Below are 7,018 nucleotides of genomic sequence, written 5' to 3' on the forward strand. Positions count from 1 at the left end.
ATACTCCAGCCGTCAGCCCGGAGTCTGAGTGTTTGAAAAAATGTGCTATTAACATTTGTCATTTCAGCCCACAAAATCATTGGCACACTTTGACTCATTTGAATAAAACCATTATTAAAGTTAAACAATTTAGACATAAAAACTTGACAGATGAAAATACATGACACCTGTGCTTCCTGGCTTTCTTCCACAGTATTCATGTGGACTTCAAATGCCTTAAAAGGAGACTGTGACATGCAGTCATCTTTCTGTGGTCACATTTTGCAGCCAGTTTAAAGACAAACACCAAGCAGTTCTCAGCTAACAACAAGCTGGATGTTTTCCCACAGGTCGCCATCATTAGATCGTGACGTTATTGTCAGTGTGGTTAGCTCTCTATGTGTAAAGGTGGTTTTCCTGTTTAGCATCTCTGCTCTCTGCCTTTTTCAGCTGTTATGGACACAAACTCCTCTCCAATGGGATGCTAATGTTGCTCTGTGGAAGTAGTCGACTGTTTGTTACCATGTTTGTTATAACAGCTTCATAAGGTGATCATGTCTTTGTCTTTTAGTCAGTTATTTCAGGTTCTTTCTTGTACTGGCACAGAATGGAGGGAAGTTTGATCATGCTCTATATTTAAATAACCTTAACCATCAGTGGGCATTAACCACAAGAAGACAAAGACAATAATGTCCGGTTTACACATCCTTTTCTCAGAATTAAACAGTGTTTGTTGGTTCAGTCACTTCAGTCTGTGTGAGGATGAAGATCTACAGCTGCCTGTTAGCCTTTGTTCTGTGCTGTAATGTCAGCGCAGGTAAGAACTTTCAAATTATTTAAAATCTTGAATCCCAACCCATAAACACAAGATTTTAACTAGCAATCATGCTCATGCCACTGCTCTGCTGATAAAATGATTTTTCAATATTAATTTTAACGCAGGTTAATGTCAACAGCTCTGCTGTGTATTTGGCTGCTGAACACTGAGAATAAACGATCACAGAGTTAGTTTGAGGAGACTAAAGGTTTTTTAACTTTTACAACCACACACAGATTTAGGAAAACCTTCGATTTGTGACGAGAAAACTGCCATTTCCAAGTTAAACCGGCTTAGTGCGGATGTTCTCTAAATAGATTCAGTTAGGTTTATGTTAAAACCTTCAGGTCTGAACGTCACACACAGCAGCTTCATAAGTGAACCACAGAAGGCTAAGCTTCATATGAATCTCAATCTAGAATATGTCTAACAATATATTTTATAACTTTGGACCCTACACTCTCAAAAATGTTCTTTTGCCTTCTAGATAAATAACTCTGGATTTATTTTGTTTGTTCATTTTGATAAAAGTGTCCTTCTTCAATGTGCACTTCCACTGCATTAGTCTTACCGTGAACACACTGTAGATCCGAGAGTTGCTCACAGAAATACTGCTTTTCTTAAAATGCATGCATATTTAATGAAAAATGTTTTTCTTTTACAGAGAAAAAGCATAAAATAATCAGGCCGAAGGACTCCATCATCACTCTGCCATGTCCTCACCCTGTGGAGGGTAAAGTGACGTGGAGCAGAGAGACAAACGGAAACAGAGTTGACATACTTACAGTTGATGGAGACAGAGACATAAGACACATTCATGACCCACTGAAACGATACAGTTCATCAGCAGATAAGTCACTTCACATCAGCAACGTTACTGTCTCAGACACTGGAACATACTTCTGTAATAATGAAGCAGCTGTGGAGCTGACGGTGATCACACCACCAGGTAACATCAAACTTTAATAAAGTTGTTCTATTTTCAGTATGAATGAAAGCATGAATATGTTTCAGTTTATTCTTTTATTTTTTTATTTTTTTCAATGTTAATATGTAGTAAGTTGGGGAGTGGTTTTAGAGTCACAACAAAATGGACGTGGTGTAGTTCGCTTTTCAATCATTGTGAATCATTTTGTGACGTATTAAAGATGTTGTAATATCTATTTCTGTAAGGAGAGCTGAAGAGAGAAGGAAACTTCTGGGAAGTAAAAAGATGAAAGTCCCACTGACATTTTCTAACTATTCTTAAAACTAAAACTTAAGCCGTAGAACAAAGCCTTTCTCAACAGTTTGTTGTTGTAATCATTCAGAATGTGCAGGTTCTGACCCCAAAGCAAAGTCAGAGGTCAGAATTTCCCCCTAAAATTTCCAACATCCAACCTCTACTTTCCAGGTGCACGATGCCAAATCAAACAACAAACATGGCTGTCAGTGTCAAACGGATGTTTCTTTGTTAGTGTTCACACATCTGAACACTCAGCATGGCCATGGTGTTAAAGATTTAAGATTTATTACTAAAAATCAGTTGATGTTGTATATTTTCTATTGTTCTCACAGTTTTTTGCATTTTCAACATTTTCTGAAACAACCTAAAAGCATGAAAAGAAAATGATGTAACTCTCTACAACATTCAATGATTTATATATGTATTGATTCAAAATTAATCTAAAATGTGTTTCTAATATGTCTGATCATTATAGGAACATCTACAGTTTCCACCACTCAGCCAACGATGAGTGATCAACCTCTGACCGCCTGTGAGTGAGATTGTGCTTAAAGGTGTACTACAATAGAAAACTGTATTTACCTCGGCATAGTTGAATAAAAAGAGTTCAGTACATGAAATTGACATTAATCTCCATTGTTTTCTCCTTCGTATGTAAATCTTGTGTATGCAAAAGACCGCGGAACACAGGTGAAGGCCAACAAGTGCTAGAACATTTACATCCCACAAAATTTACATATACCAGCCCACGTTCCAAAAAGAGATAAAATCTTAATATGAAAAGTGTTTTGTAACTACAGCTGTCCAAACAACTGTACTACAATTAAAAGTACAATAGTGGAATAAAAGTATAAAACAGCCTAAAATAGAAATTATGAATTGTACAGTACAGACTGAAGTAAATAGTTTTATCCAGACGTTGCCAAACTCTACTGCTGTATACCTGACATGTATTATGTCTGTATGTACTGTTTCATTTGGTAAGTAGTTTTTACTTTGTCTTCCATCTGCTCCTGAAGACCGGCGACTACTTCATGGTGTGTTGTTTGGAATAGGTATCGTCCTCCTCGTGCTCCTCCTCCTCCTCATCGTCTTGTTCACTAGGAGATACAGACAAGGTAAATAAACCAGACCTGGACTTTATGTGAACTGTGTTTATGTGTTTTTGGTTGAAAAATGTTAAACTGTCTTCGCAGCATGATAAAAAAAATTAGAAAACAAAGGAATATTATAATTTTACCCTGGTAGACTTTGCATTGGGATCACAAAACTTGGGAAAACAAATGTATAATGGAGTTTTATGGGTGAAACACTTTTTGTGCTGTAAAGGATCTATCTTGCAGTAGTGACAGTAGCTGCTTGGACAAACCGGAAGCAACGCTGAGTGGTGGCACCATATCTAGCTCTTTGAATACAGCCATGTTTTCACAGATAGAAGAATCACAGTCAGCCTGATTTTAAAGCAGTTAATCTCTGATCATTCATTAATCTCTGATGTTCACAATTGTGATTGGCAGGAAATGAAGGAAGACACCATGTCTATGATGATGCACTGATGAATGGATTAGAGTCTCAAACTACTAATAGTAAGACATGATTTTTATTTTTATTTTATCTCTATCTAATCTAAAGTTAAACTCAGAGCAAGCAACCATTTCCTGAAAGACGAGTTCCTGCCAGTCTTTCGAAAACCCAGAAACACTAAATGCAACTTTAAGGGAATTTCTTCAAGATCTCTTCTGTCCATCTGGTTTTAAAACATCTTCCTTCCTCTGCACAATAAATAAGATTTTTCAACTGTTTCCCAAGTTGCAACTCTATTTTTGATGATAGCACAGTCAACCTGATATCATCAAAAGGTGTATGAATAACGTGCCGATACCTTAAGTCATTTCACGTTTTATTTCAACGCATTTTGTGCTTTCATTGTCATTTCACGCTGTTTAGCCTGTACTAGTGTTGTAGTACTCGAGACGGGTCTTAAGACCTTAGATCTTGGTCTCGTCTCGAAATCGGACATTGAGGACTCAGGATTTTATTTTAAGACCATAACTTTGGGAATATCAATAAATTGCTTTTGCATGGTCTGATTTCTTTGTTAACATGCCAACTTTGATTGGATGTAAAACCAATAACCCTGATTAAAATGTGCTGACAATGGAAAAGGAGTGTTGAATGAAGATGCTTACGTTGATTTCAGCTTTCAGTGTATTTGGGTGTTTTAATGTGACGTTAGTCTTTAAGAGACTAACATTATCATTTGATGAGAAGTCTACCTGTAACCGTCCCTTTCCTCTGCTGCGCATTACATTATTGATCGCTGGTAGTAACGTTTTCCCGTTTGACCGTCGCAGTTTGGAACTGCATTTTGCATGTGAAACCTTGCGTGATCAGGCAGAAATCTCACCACAAACCCACACACGTTAACTTCAGCAGCCCCAATAAAGTGCAGCTCACAGTCCCAAACAGAGCAGGTTGCGCTTCAGTTTTTAGATGTTTATGTTGCAAAACTCTACCAGCTAGGTCACCACTCGTCAAAGCTGTCTTAACTCACAGCTGGAGCAGTTCAGTAGATTACTATCATGGCGTACGCCGGTGTGGCGTCAGCTGACAGAATGAACGTGTGGCTTGACAGCGTGTGAAAAATGTCAATTGCGTTAATCTTGTGAGACAGCTTTTTCCCTGACGAGATATCTCGTCACAATTTAATGTCGCGATATCTCGTGGCATGAGATCTCGTCACACCCCTGTAAGTAAGCGATTGTGAAAAGCTTAACATGCGTTGACATGGCATGCAAACTGTGCTTAACAGTAGCATGCTATTTATACGCCATCCCATGATCACGTTGGCACAGTCATGACCACTTTTACAGAAAATCCACCACCTTAAACTTAACTGTCCATGTTATGGAGTGTTTTTGTGTTTAGCGCCACAGTGTAACTTTATTTTGAGATAAAAAAGAAAAATTAACAAATGTGTCATCATGGCTCTGTGCACTAACTATGTTTGTTATTTATAATTTATAGAGACATTTCATCATTGGGATTCAAAAAACACCTCATAATAACTCACAAATAGAAGATGATTGAAATATTCAAATATTTTGTACACTTGTGTCGCACCAGTGTCATTTATTGACATAAATTTAGATGTCTCGAGTCAAAATAGCCCCTTTTATGCTAAGTTAATCCAAAACCCCCCACAGACGGGAAACAGTACAGGTAAAGCCTGACCGCTCATCAACACACATTTTAACCAAATATTCTAGATGCTTGTTGCTGTTTATATTAATTACATATTATATCTTCTGACAGACACAACTCTAGCGAATGAGGAGCCATATTCTTTGATTTGGGAAACCAAAGCCTGATGGAAATGAAAAAGGTGACTTTAATCATTATATATCTTTAACACTGGGTGGGAGGAATTTAATGTGTTAAATTAAATAAAGTACGATTTCCTAATTGAGCTTAAAAAGGAGAGCAAATGGCACATCAACAAAAACTAACTTTAAAAGTTTAGATAACTGGAACAAAACTGAATTCTGTTTTCTCATCAACAGGTACATCACAGCTGCTTTGGAATGAAATAATCTGAGAGCACAAAGTTTCCGTTTAGAGAATAAAAAAAGTTGAAATATAGGAATCCATTGTTGCAACTTCTGGGAAGTAAGAAGACGTCACTCTGTCTCTCCTGTTTAACTGAATCTCTCAGAGCTTGTGGGTTTGTAGGAACAGCAGGTTTATCCCACTTCTGCATTAATCCTGCGTTGCTTTTTGGATTACAGTATGTACTTTTCTTAGGACAATACACTGACACACCGACACATTGATCATATAGTGGATTTAAGTTCATTAAAACTAAATAAATGAAACAACATAATTTGTCCCTCTTAAAAAGAAAGTAACCAAATGTATTTACACAGATTTCCTGTTACCTTGTTTTTAAAATACACTTTTCCATTTATGTTACACAGTTATGCAAAAACAATTATGTAACTTTATTACAATATAAGATACATGAGGCGAATGAACAATAGAAGATAACTCGTCTTCATGTTTAAATATTACCACACTCTTTAGAACAACGCACCTGCATTTCTGACAAAGGACAATAGTGTAGAATCAAAACAGCGCGACAAGCAGCGCATGCTCTGTCAGGAAAGGCGGCATCGTGTTAAAGTTAGCAGAATGAACAAAATGAACTTCATAAAAACACAGCAAAAAGTATTTTGTCTGAGAAAGTGGAGAGGAAACCTCAGGAACAGGTTTTTCAGCTCGACAGATGAATGAAATTGAGTTACAGTGACTTCAACACCACCTTCTTCCCAAGTAAAACAAACCATGTCTGTTTCTCTTCCAGCTGATCCTTACCTGTGGGAAACAGCTGTTCATATTGTGGTTGGAATACTCTGTTTAATCATCATACTCAGCATCACTGTCACTTCCTGGAGAAAAGTTGAACATAGTTTGACCTGCAGGTGGTTTGTGGGTCTGAAAATACTCTGTATCATAATCAGTAATGTTTAGAAACTCAAAGAAGATTTCAATATTTGGAAAATAAGTCAAGAAATAATTTGATTTTCAACAACTAGCACGCCCTCACAGTGTTTATACTTCGGCTTTGTACAAAGGTGAATTGTGCAAAATGTAACTGAGTCACACTAGTGAGTGCATTTTGGGCATTTCAACTTATCATGTTGATCAAATTGATCAGCGCAGATCACATCTCGTCCATCATCTCCATGTTTTCTTCTCTCTCTTGCAGCTCGACAGACACAGAGGCAACACAGCAGCAACAGAAAATGATCCTCCATCACACAGAAACGAGAGCAGTAACTGAGCGTGTTCAGCGTTCATCCTCAGACAGCTTTCAACACTGTGACGACTAGTTTCCCTTTTTCAGAAAAGTTGGGATACTTTCCAAAATGCATAAAAAAAAGATCTGGGATTTTAAATTCACATGAACCTTAGTTTCAATAGTTTTACTGACCAGG

General features: G+C 37.3%; 1 long non-coding RNA gene across 1 annotated transcript; it reads left to right on the forward strand.

Moving 5' to 3' along the window:
- Positions 1–5,047: 5,047 nt before the first annotated feature.
- On the forward strand, positions 5,048–6,865 carry LOC119907998. Its single transcript, XR_005445172.1, has 3 exons — positions 5,048–5,243; positions 5,337–5,406; positions 6,790–6,865. It is a non-coding gene; the product is annotated as an uncharacterized LOC119907998 (long non-coding RNA).
- The last annotated feature ends 153 nt before the right edge of the window (positions 6,866–7,018 follow it).

This window comes from Micropterus salmoides, unplaced genomic scaffold (genome assembly GCF_014851395.1).
Source record: "Micropterus salmoides isolate LMB-PRFRI ecotype aquatic unplaced genomic scaffold, ASM1485139v1 Ms_hic_scaffold_17, whole genome shotgun sequence".
In the NCBI taxonomy this organism is placed as follows: domain Eukaryota; kingdom Metazoa; phylum Chordata; class Actinopteri; order Centrarchiformes; family Centrarchidae; genus Micropterus; species Micropterus salmoides.